This window comes from Arachis stenosperma, chromosome 4 (assembly GCF_014773155.1).
Source record: "Arachis stenosperma cultivar V10309 chromosome 4, arast.V10309.gnm1.PFL2, whole genome shotgun sequence".
In the NCBI taxonomy this organism is placed as follows: domain Eukaryota; kingdom Viridiplantae; phylum Streptophyta; class Magnoliopsida; order Fabales; family Fabaceae; genus Arachis; species Arachis stenosperma.
This window is the reverse complement of record NC_080380.1, coordinates 5,088,689-5,102,357: the sequence shown is the minus strand read 5'-3', so window position 1 is coordinate 5,102,357 and position 13,669 is coordinate 5,088,689. Positions and strand designations below refer to the sequence as shown.

General features: G+C 23.1%; 1 pseudogene; it reads right to left on the bottom strand.

Moving 5' to 3' along the window:
• Positions 1-116: 116 nt before the first annotated feature.
• On the bottom strand, positions 117-730 carry LOC130974449 (rust resistance kinase Lr10-like; annotated as a pseudogene).
• Between the last annotated feature and the right edge of the window lie 12,939 nt (positions 731-13,669).

The following is a 13,669-nucleotide window of genomic DNA, read 5'->3' as shown; positions in this document are numbered from 1 at the left end:
ATTTTAAACTTAATAAACAAATGCAAATACTTAGTGAAGAAGGAGTACGATGAGTAATAAATTAATAAACAATTGAAGTAGGTTACTGTATACTAAAATCTTTTACAACTAGAATACTAAAAGCTTTTTTCAATCTTTGATATATTACTGTTGGCACATTCTGAGTCATAATGTGATGTTGATGTTTGGTCTAGTTTTATATCAAATTCTTCTTTGCCATCTGGATACAAGGAAGGCTTTGGAGGCATTGTTAGGTCTTCAGATTCTCCTTCAAGCATCTCCACAACTTGTTTCATTGAAGGACGATTACAGGGTTTTAGCTGGATACACCATAGTGCAACAATTATCATCTTCTTATATATAACGTCTCATTCTCTGTGATATTGTCCAATTCTATATCTCTATTGTTGCTGAATTGATTATAAATCTAGGTAGGAAAGAATGTGCTGCTTGAATTCTCTGCATGTAGATTCAAATTCTTCCTTCTGTTTGCCATTTCCATCAACAACATTCCAAAACTATATATATCATCCTTGTACGAGACTCCTCCGATATTGTTGTAAAATAACTTAGGTGCAGTGTATCCAATTGTCCCTCTTCTATCCATCAAACTGACAATGCTATTATCTCTAGGATATAATTTTGATAATCCAAAGTCAGAAATTTTTGGGATAAAATTTTCATCTAAAAGAATGTTATGTAGTTTAATGTCGAAGTGCAAAATTTGCATGTCACACCATTCATGAAGGTAAGAAATACCTCTAGCGATTTCCAATGATATCTCATATATTTTCTCATAACTTAAAAAATATTTTCTTCTTCAAAGAGAATATATTTATCAAGGGAACTATTAGGCATGAAATCACACACTAGAGCACATTTTGATCCTTCGACACAAAATTTAATCAATCTCACCACATTTATATGGTGAATTCTTTCGATGGCCATTATTTCACTAAAGAAATCTTGTTCACTAGATTTAGATGTATCTAATATCTTTACTACTACAAAAAGTCCACTGCGTAACTTTCCTTTGTATACAGAACCAAAACCACCTTTACCTAATTTTTCTTTAAAAAATTTTTTCATCATTTTTATTTCTCTATACAAATATTTTATTGGCACCAAATTATTATTATTTTGTAAGAATATCTCGATATTCTCATATGATGACATGTGTCTTCTTCTCCATTGACAAATGATAAGAACAACAAAGATTATTGTTCCTATCAAAACCCTAAGTCCGAATGCATTTACTCTGGTCTTTCCAGCCATCATCAATGAGTAGTCAAAGGAGCTTCGGGGAATTGATATGAAATTGTGCATTCCTGAAGTAGATTAACAATCATTATCGTCACTAATTACTGATGAAAATGAAAAAAAAATAGTTGAAACAATAAATAAAAGTAAATTCTACCAAATCTTCTCTAAAATAATATATAATTTACTCTTTATGATGTGATAATATTTTAATATAATAACTAACTATATTTATAACTTGAGTCACTTTAATTTAATTAGGGTTAATATTTTAACTATAATAAAACTATTTATAATCTACTTAATATATTAAAATTGAGTTTTTTCCCAACTAATGAAAGTGATGTGTCAATTCCTTATCAACCTATTTTTCCTCCAAAATGAATGCATTTAATGAATAATGTATAATTCTACTAATTTAAAAAAATATCTTTATTATAATTATATAAAATCAATATTTAATGCATTATTAAACTACTTATCAATTATCAATCAAAAATATTTTTAATCATTTTAATAAATAATACATAATTATACTAATTTAGAAAAATATCTTTATTATAATTATATAAAATTAATATTTAATGCATTATTAAACTAATTATCAATCAAAAATATTTTTAATCATTTTAATTATATTGATACCATTCTAATTCTTATTCATTATCCAATAATTTTATTAATGGCAAGTTGTTACCTTAATGATAACCCATTTATAATAATAATAATAATAATAATAATAATAATAATAATAATAATAATAATAATTTTATTAGGATAAATATCAAATTCTATTCCCTAATATAAAGATAAAAAATTTTATTCCTTCTATTTTTATTTTACCACTATAAAAGACCATATATGCTAGAAGAAAATATCATTTGTTTACCAATTACTCTTTCATTGGATAGCTTTTACATTTGTTTACCAATTACTCTTTCATTGGATAGCTTTTACAACAATTTTTTTTTTCGGCCTAAGAGGCGTCGTTGCAAGAATGCAACTATCGTGGACACAAACCACCACACTCTCCAACTCCAGTGTTCATCATTCAGAGCTATATATGATATGTTATCCATGAAACATTTATAGACCTTGGTGTTATCATGTATGTATAAATAAAAAAAGTTTTGTATTTAAATTTAAGTCATTTACCTGTTTGTGGTATATTGTAGTGTGAAATTATTTTTAATTTGTATTGTGTAATGATATTATGGTCTAATTTAAGTTTTTACTTTAGAACTGTATTATGATTTTATCTCATCATTTTTTCTTAGATATCAAGTTGACGTATTTTCATTTATTATTATTATTGAAATGGATGTGATATGAAATTTACAAAAAAAAAACTCTCACACTCAATTTATTTTATTGTAGTTTTCTTTCTGTTCTATTTCTTTTTATTTTCTTCTTATTCATTTTATTGTCTTTTTAAATGTTATATAATTTATTATTTATACCAATTAATTCATTATAATTAATTATATCAGTTAGTTTAATTCATTAATTTATAATATGCATAATAAAATAAACCATTTATTACTTATTATAATGTTAATTCTTTTAAAATCGAAATCTGAATAATTATATTTTTACCTTTTGTTATGAATAAAATATTATTAATAATAAATAATAATTAACTACTCATACTTTAAATCAAAGTGTTTGGATGATTTTTATACTTATTAATATTAATTGTTAATTATTTTTTCGTAAATAAATTGTATTATAATTCTATGTTAGTTCATAATTAATTAACGATTAATGTTCATGAAGCTATGTTATTCTAAATTTTATATTTTACAAATATTTTATTTAAATATAATTTTTGAAACATAAAAATGTATTATTTTTAATAATACCATACTTTTACTTTTTTTTATTCTAAATGAATATTTTATCGAATAATAATTAAAGTCATCATTCTATTTACTTTTACTAATCTATTATCTAACTATTATATAGAATTAAAATCGTATTAATGAATTTAATATTAAAGTTAATTTGGCTTTTTATTTAGAGTATTTTTTATTTTTTTTAGTCTAATCAACCAAAACTATTCAATTATGAATAGTCACTTCTATCTTATTTTATATTATTAACTAATTAAAATTACTAAAATTTAATAATATAATTCTATTTTATATTTTTATATTTAGTCCAATCCATCCAAGCTATATAATAATCACTTCAATTTTTATATTTTATAATGTAATACTACATACATTAATAGTAGATAGTTAGTGCACACATTATATATTAATTGATATAGTTCCAATTCTCATTCATGTGCAATAATTTTATTAGTAGATAGTTAGTACACATGTTAATGGTGACCCATTTAATTTGATATAATAATAATAATAATAATAATAATAATAATAATAATAGAAAAGGTCTAAACGGTAGATACATTATATTTTAAAAAAGTAAAACATATTTTAAAAAGGATTAGGATATCAATAATAAATTGTGATAGATTATCAATATTAATAATTACTTCTTATAAATATTTTTGTACTACTAAAGATTACATATAGTGTTTCTTTTGTGGAATAAAAAAGTTGTGATTCATAATATTACCATAAAATTATATTGTATGGACACAAGATTAATTAGTTAATAAATTGAATATTAATGTAGATGTTTTATTTTTTACATACTCATATTTTTATTCATTAGTTGTTGTATTTTTTATATTTTAGTTAATATTGAATATAAAAAAATAAAAAATAATATTGATGGTTATCTATTTTATTTATTTAGAGTCATAATTAAATTTGATATAGTTATAGTAAGTATCTAAAATTAATAGTAACATAATATTATAATTTTAAGTTGTATAACATAATAAAAAAGAACGTACCAATTTATATCTACTTCCTGCATAACAATAATATTATATATATTTATGTTTCTCCTCTTTTAACTCTTTCTTAAAAATATTGGATATAATTAATGTAGATAAAATATATACTGAGCAAGTATCTCTATTAAATTAATCATAAAGTTAATAAAATATAATAATATAATTTTCACTTAATTGTAGTATCTGTATTAAAAATATTCACTAATTATTACCGTGTACAATTAGTGTGTATATATATATAATGAGTAATAGTGAATTTTTATAACTATTTATCATTTAGAAATTCCTACTTCACACGTAGTTTTTTTTATAAACTGTTTTAAAATTACGTTAATCATATAATTTTGTATACTAACATTGATATAATATTGTTTCAGGTATATATTTTGCAGGCATCAAAGGAGAGTGTTGAGTTATTTTTTAATAGATTTAAATTATTTATTGTTTATTGGAGAACTTTGTGCATTAAAATTCTCTAATAATTTATTGTTCATTTTGAGTTGATTTTGATATGTTCTTACTTTACAGTAAAAAAATATATAAAAATTTGTTAGTGGGTTTAAATATTATCAGGTTATTTATAGTTACATCGAGTATATACGTGTGATTTATTGAATAAAATAGTTTACTAAAATAGATCTATTTAATATATTAAAACTGGGTTTTCTCCTCTAAAATTGAGTTTTTTTTTTCCTAAAACTGGATTTTTTCCTACTAATGAAAGTAAGGTGTCAACTTCTCATAAATTTATTTCTCTCCAAATTAAAATGAAACTACTATTCTCTTTTTTAATGTCTGCCTAACCCATTATCAAGAGTAGTTGTATTTATTAGTACAATAATACTTTCACAAACTGCTTTAATTTTGAGATGATTATCATTTATAAATTACTTTTGAACATCAAATAAATTATTCAAACACACACTAACTTTAAATTTAATTTTAGGATTTAGTTAACGCAAAATAAAGAAACATATTTCACATCAACAAATTCTAAGTTTAAGAATAATTAAAGTCGCATTCTTACTATTAAACAATATATATTTACATAAATATATATTAACTAATTTAGTAGCTAATTTTTAAGTATACATTTAACCATTTTAATATTTTCAATATATATTTATATGTGATCTCATCAGATTCATAACGCAAGTCTCTTATTCTATTTTTCAATTTGCTTACTTCATTTTATTTCGTGAGTTATTCTTATTTCGTTAAATTTAATTAGATCTTGTTACTTCACACTCGCAATAAAGTGATATTTGTAAATTATATTCATTTGTACCATTTTTTTTACATCTCTTTTTTTATTGAAGATGGGTGGTGACTAGTACCCGAGGAAAAAAAATTGTGAAATGTGGATTTTTTGGTTTCTTTCAATCATGATTATCAAACTCTATTATCAAACTCTATTATATTAAATTGAGTTTGGATTTGGATTTACTTAATGGCTTTTAAAAGGAAAAAATGTTATTTGTACAATAAAATTCAGCCTTTAGTCAATTTTTAATATTATTTAATTATTTTTTTAATTAAAATACATTTCTATTTTTAGATATACATTTATAATTAAGATTAATTTAAATTTTAAAAATTAAAATTTTTTTCACTTCCTACCCATTTCATAGTTAGTTATTGTTTTCTTCTTTTACGTTTTTTCTCTCTCTGTAACACGATTTTCTTCTTTTTTCTATTCTTCTATCTCGTTCTCTGCTTCTTTCTTATAGTGGCCGTAATTTATTTTTCAATTGTAACACATTTAAAATTATCAACTTATATAAAAAATATTTTTGAAACACATCCAAAATCATAAATTTAAAATTTAAATTTAAAAATTAAAAAATAATTGTAACACATCTAAAATTATGAAATGATACACAAAATATTTCTAAAATATATTTAAAATCATTAAAAAAAAATTTAACCCTTGCAGTGGTCAGAGATAGATCTAGAAATTTAGTAGAGGAGGAGCCGAAAATTAAAGTATTATATAATTAAATATAATATTATATATTTATTAATATATATAATCATAATTAATATTTTTTTATTAAAAAATACTAATAAGTGCTTGTTAAATAAAAAAAAATTATCTTAGTTCTTATAATTTTTTTCCATTTTGGATTTGATAAAATTTAAAAATTATTTATGTTTTATTAGTATATTTTGTTGAGTATTATCGTGACAGTCAGTTATATTTTTATGCTTTATATCATAAAAAAATATACTATAAAATAATATATATAAATTATTCTAATAACTTTATTATATGCATGAATGAATAAAATATATAAAATATAATTATTTTAATAAATTTACGTAATATGTATGTTATTAATATAATATCATGAGAAAATAAATAAATTTTAAAATATTTTACTTTTATTATGTATTAAAATATATAAAGATTTTTTTAGTTATTATAAATATTAAAGTAATTTTATATAATAATAGGTAAAAAATTAAGAGAAAAAATATTTAAAAAAATTAAAAATTTAAATATTTAAAAATTTATTTAATTGAAAAGTGATTGACTCAATAATATTTTTCTCAATTTAAAGATTGTTACTTATTTTAAATTTTAATAATTTAATTATTTATCTAAGATAATTACTTATTCTATTTTTTAAATAAAATAATATAATATATAATAACTTTATATCCTTATAATTATTAACTTTGTTCAAAAAAGTTGCGGGGCAAAGCCTATAATCCCCCTTAGATCCGTCTCTGGCAGTGGCCGTAATTGTAGATATAACAGTGTTGACAATTTGAGGATCGTGATTCTTTAAGTTATTCTTCTACCTAAACAATTCTCCAATACAAATCAGGATGTTATACATGGCATGCAAAATCAATGTGATTGAATAACTAAATAGATACATACGGTTAACTATGAATCGTTTTCTCTTAAAAACATCCAACCACTTCCGACGCAAAAGGATTAGCAACGCTGATGAGGACTAACGCGACGAAGAGTAGGACGAAGCGAGGTTGTGGACTGAACGGCGAGGAGGAAGGCGATGCCAAGTACGAGCGAGGCGGACGACGGGATTGCAGAGGAATGGCAAAGCGGATGAATGGCGCTGGGGATGACGCGGCGGCGCCGAGGAGGACGGCGGCGCGGACGAATAATCACACGGACGAATTAAAATCTTCAATTTTAATAAATTCATATTTTTAGAAGTGTATTTAAATGATAATCTGTTAATAATTAAAAATAATAAAACTGAAACAGAAATTTTAAATTTTATTTATTTTGTATTTTAGATGTGTATTTAATTTTAAAAAGACACTAAACCTATTTAAACTTTTTTGTTTTACTTTTTTTTTAAATTATTGTGATAAAAAACTGAATATTGTACGATTTTTAAAAGATACCTAATTGAATTGTTTAAAAGGTAATTTTAAGGTGTTTGAATTAGTTTTTATAAAAAAAATATTTTAACTTTAAAAATAATTTTTTTTGGTCAATCATGATGAAGTAAAAACATACAAAAAAATGAAATTTTTATATAATTAAAAATACATTTAGGCAGTTATATAAATCAGGTCTTCGCTTGAATTGTGATTTCTCTTGTCACTTTTTTTTGGTCAGGCTCTTGTCTTTATTCTTTACTAGACCAAGGTTTTGAGTTGGACCTCCAAACATAGTAGTTAGTATTCTCATGGGCTTGTAATTGTAATGTCTTTGAATTTGTATTTCGGCCCAACCATATTCAGTACAACAAAAACAAAAAAGAGAGAAATAGAGAATATTTTCTTGTGGAAAGTGGAAACACCCTCATTAATGAAATTTTTGGGAGATATTATTAAGTTGCCCCTTGATATATTCGAAAATTTATATATAATCTTTCATCGTTTAGGGGAAAAAATGGATATTTAGTATATATTGATAAGATTGGTAAAGCTTTTAAATTTTATATACAAAAGCTTTGACGTATCTTTCCTAAAAGTAACGTTTTACGTACAACACAACTTCAATAAAGTAAAACAAATTAGTTTAAAATTAAATTGTAGCTAAAATATTTAAAATATTAATTATCATATAATATCGTCAATTATATAGAATAATTATACAAATAAAAAATTTTGACAATGAATTTTAAAATTTTCTCAAAAATACAATAAATATTTATAAAACAACGTTATGCTATTTATGATAACTAATGCTATATGAATAACATTTTTCTGTACAACTAAGGGTTAAAAGTTTTTATATTTGCATTGGCTAATGACTCAAGAATATATTTCAAAATTGTAAATATAAAATTTTTTTAATCCCTATTACACTTAACTTTGAGACTCATTAAGATATTTGTTGACTATTTTGGCTTATAAGTTATACTTATAATTAAGGGTGTGCATAGGTCGGGTGAAACCGGGTTTGATGTGACCTAGACCTGGTCCGAAATATATACTGAGTCTATTTATTCGATCCGAATACGACCCTAGACTCGATGAAACCTATACACTTTCGGGCCACGATTATACCGGGTAAAAACCAGGCCGTTAACACTACATTACCTTGACACCTTCTTATAAGCTAGCATGTGAAAATATCCAAATTTCCAAAACTTCAACCATTATTTGACATGGTAAAATTCACTTAGAAAAATATAACAAGAACCAACTCTTCTTTAAAATTAAAGCATAATCATAATCAATACTAATATTGTCTAATAACACTAAATATTTAAATCAATATAAATAACACAATATTATACATTAATCTATAATCTTATGCATTTTAAACATAAAACATTAACTTATAGTCTTATAATAACTAATAACACAAAATATTAAGGTTTACAATACTTAAATTCTACATAAGAATAGCCATCATCCATCACTAATAACACAAAATATTAATTGTATATGATGATCGGGCCACCGAACCGACTTCGGGCGACCCGAGCCATGACCTGGACCCGACCCGAAATAATGACCGAATTCATTTTTGAGACCCTTACCCGACGCAAGACCCGATAAAATCATACCAAAATAGCTCCTAAAATATTCGAAACTGGACTGGATCTTCGGACCGTACTACGCACACCCCTACTCATAACTAATGTTTAAGTGATAGCACGATTTGAAATTTTGAATATATAAATACGATGCTCTTTTCCAATAATTTGTTTCAGAGTTCAATGCATACTGTTTGTTCCGTTGAACTTACTCAAACTCTAATTGATTCATGTGATCCCAACATTATTTTAAGTACAAATCATAAGTCAGGCTATTATTTTTGGAATTTTGGGTCAGTGGCCATGCTATATAGAAACAGACAAAGGGTTCATTACTTCATTTCGTTTGCACCACATACTGTTCTTTCAAAAGAATATATTGGAGGTCAAAAACTCAAAATTTTAGGATATGTTCAGTTCTTTTTACATAATTTATAAAATATTATTTTTATGTATATATAAAAGAAAAATAAATGCTTTGATGAGTCAGCTGTGCTATTGTTAATTTCTAACATGCAATGATTATTAGCAATAGAAGAATTAAGTAGTTCATTTTGTCAACGATAAACGTCATTGTCATAGCTATAATTTTAGGATTAGGACCATTGTATTAGATCAAAATTGTTAGTTCGTTATTGATTACTTTAAATCTTATCAAGGAATTATATATATAGTCTAATAGTCTATTATCACTAATTTAAGCAGTCTACATTTATAGTAGATAATGCAAATGTACATTTACATAACCATAATATTAAGATGACAAAAACAATCGTTATTTAATTTTTATTAATTATTATAAAATTAAATAAGATAAATTATAATTTTTTTTAATTAATTTCTTTTAATTATTAAATTTTTTTCGTTTACAGAATTTTACTTTGTGAATCATTCTCTTCTCTCTCTCTTTTTTCTTTTATATTTACATTTTGTATGTTAGGTTCACTTTGTATGCGAGTGTGCACCAATAATGTAACCAATGATGAATTACTGAATTAACCTTCTTGAATCCAATAATTTTTTGGTTATCCAGAATATTTTTTAATATGATAAGTCAAAAACTAATCAATTATAGATTTAAATTCTATTTAATAGTTTAATGTTGGTTACATAAAATAAGATTTAAGTCTCCGATACTTATTTAAGTAGACAAGTGAATTAATTACTCGAATTTTTTTTACCCTATAATAAGCTTGAACCTTAACAATTTCTTATCAGGACATTAACTGAAGTCGGTGGTATAATTATTATCATGCAAAACACGTACTATATATTTAATGTTTTTAGGAATTTTTACTTTATATATGCAAAACAAGGTAACTAATTTAATATTATAATCCATCAGAAAACTATAATAGTTTAGCAAAAGGGCAAAAAAAGAAAAGCAAAGTAATAAATAAATCCATTACTTTAATAAATAAAGAAAGAAATGGAGAAGAAAGAAAGAAAAGGTGAAAGATAAGGCTTGCTCAAAGAGTAGTAGTTAATTATTAATTTCCGGATTCCACAAAGAAGGCCTAGCTGTAATTTTTTATGAGCAAACAGCAGGCCATACGAAGTGCATTTTAAAAAAGAGAAAAAAAAAAAACCGTCATACGATTTAGTACAAATTAAAACTGCACGGAAATTCTGGCTTGATAAGTTGGCCAAATAATAGAACTGTATTATATATACTCTCTGTTCCAAACTTTGATAAATTAATGTTTCTGAATTAAATCCAAAATGACAAAAAAAAAAAAAAAGAAAAGAGAAAAGAATGATGCGGCTGCAAGAAAACGACGATGTAGATAATGTGTGTGGGGCTTCCCGTAGAGAAATCAAACTTGCACGTGGGATCCACATGCGCCTTTCCTTCTCACGGCAACAAAGCACCCCAGTGGCCCAGTTCCCATACGGACACTGCTCATTATTACAAGCTCAACAAATGAAAAAAAAAATTAATTTCTAATTTTTTAGTGTGTAGATATTTAAATTTTTTAGAATTTAAAAATATATTTAAATTTTTTATTTTTTTAAATCTGAATATATTGATCTCTAAATCTAATTTATTCAATTTTAAAAAATTTTTTATGTGTGCATCTATATTTACAACGGGAGTTACATTTGATTTTTCATTGAATTTGACAGATTTAAGTAAATATGAGAGATCGGTGTGTCTAAATTTTAAAAAGATTAAGGACTTATATGTATCTTTAAATTTTTAAAGATTTAAATGTCTATGAATCAAAAAATCAAAAACCTTTTTATTCTTTTCTCAAAAAAAATTGTTTATTTGCAGTATTGATTTTTATAGGTTTATTAAATTTATAATTAAGTTTTTATATTTTTTATTTAATTAAATTTTTATATTATTTTTAATTTTATAATTAAATTATTTTTAATATAAAATAGTTAAATTAATTTATTATTTTTTTATAAATTAAAAATATTTATAATTAAATTTTTTACCACATATTTTTTGAAAAAAATATTTGATTAATTTTAATATTTTTTACTTGAAAATAATTTAATTATAAAATTAAAATCAATTTAAAAAGTCAATTAAAAAAATATATAAAAATATAATTAAAAATTTAATAAAATTATAAAAACTAACAAAATAATTAAATAAAAAAATTTAAACTCAAAATGATATATATCCTTTTTATCAGCGGTGCATCTCACACACTTTTTTAATTTAATATCATTATTTTAACCTATCATGCCGTATAATTTTAAGTATATTTTAAAAAGAGATCATTAAATAAAAGAGTTAGTGAATCTCACAAAATTAAATATTAAGAGTCAAAAAAGGTATTTTTTATTTGAATTAAGTATTAAATTGGTCTCTTACATTTAGATGTAATCATATTTTGGTCCTTAAAATTTAAAATGTCCTATTTGAATAAAAAAAATCATTTAACTTTAATATAGTTCCACCATAAGGTTAAAGTTAAATAATTAATGGAATATCCTACATGACAGCATTACAAGAACAAGGTTGATAATTTGGAAACAAAATCAATCATAGATGCATCAATACATTTATTTATCATTCTTCTTAGTTTTGTAGAAAATATTTCATTTAAATTTGTAAGAAAAATGATAAATAAATGTATTGATACGTCCACGGTTGATTTTGTGCATTTAGAGCTTGTACTTATTCTCCAGATTATCGACTTTGTTCTTGTACTGCTGTCATGTAAGACATTTCGTTAATTATTTAACTTTGACCTCATAGTAAAACTATATTAAAGTTAAATAAAACTTTTTGGATTCAAATAAAATACTTTAATATTTAAAAGTATAAACTAAAGTATATGGTTGGATTATTAAACTAAATAAATTAGATTAATAACTAAAAATAATTATTAAAAATAATAAAATCTAATAACTCTCTCACATTTTTCATCTAATTCGATATATCAAGAATTAATTTATTGTAGATCTAAATTTTATATTTAAAAATTTAATTTATCTCTAGCTAATATATTGCGTACATAAAGTAATATTTAATATTTCGATATTTATCATCTAAATAAATTACAATAATTAATTATTTAACGAATTCAAGTTGGTTTGAAAAATTACATTTCTAGTAACACCAAAAAATTTATCATATTTCAAGTTAAGTTGTGAAGACCATTGTCTGGTATGTATTTACGGGAAAAAGGTCCATTGCAGTTCGATTAATTTCAATAAGAATAATAATTAATAACATAAAATATATGTTCATACTTATGCTTCTGATAATTTTTAAATTGTCTAAAGTTAGGGTGTTATTATTAGTCAATAATATTTAAAAATATAAATTAAAATTATTAGTCCAATTATTTATAATTTTTTTAAGAAAAAATAAGTGTGTGATCTCTTTCATTTTTAAAATAATTGTTTTTCAACTTTGAGTTGGTGGTGTCAAAAAATGGCAATTGTCAACCTTTGGAACTTAGAACGAAGTCATTAGTCATCAAGTAGACCTGATGAATTATTTTCTATATATATAATAACACAAAAGTATTTAAAAATATAAAATTATTTTATATAAGCTAAATATGTTTATGATAATTTTTTTAAAATTATATTTTAAACATAAACAAATAACATAAATATTTTGTGTGCATCGTACGAATATATACACTAATTTAATTAATATAACTATTATTTTTATTTTGTTGATGATTGATATATTTGAATATTGATTTATTATATATTATTAATTATTTAATCATGTATGTTGAGTTTAATAAATAAATAATAAAAATGATAATGACAAACATGTTAAATTTAAGTTAATAATTCAAGTGAATTTGATGATGTTGTTTAAATGTGTATGTCTAAATTATTTTTGTTGCCGTCCAAATTAATGAAACCAAATGCTCTTAAGACTGATGACTGAAATTGATTCTCACCCAGCTCAATGTTATTAAAAAAAAAAAAAGGAAAGTAACGTTAAGCTAAACTTCTGTTAGTGTTCATTTTGGGTGATGGTTAGACAAGAGAAAAGAGTTCATTTTTTATCCAAACACCAAAGAAAGAGAAAGAGAAAACTAATATCAAATAAAGTTAAGCAAAAGTAAGCTAAGCAAAA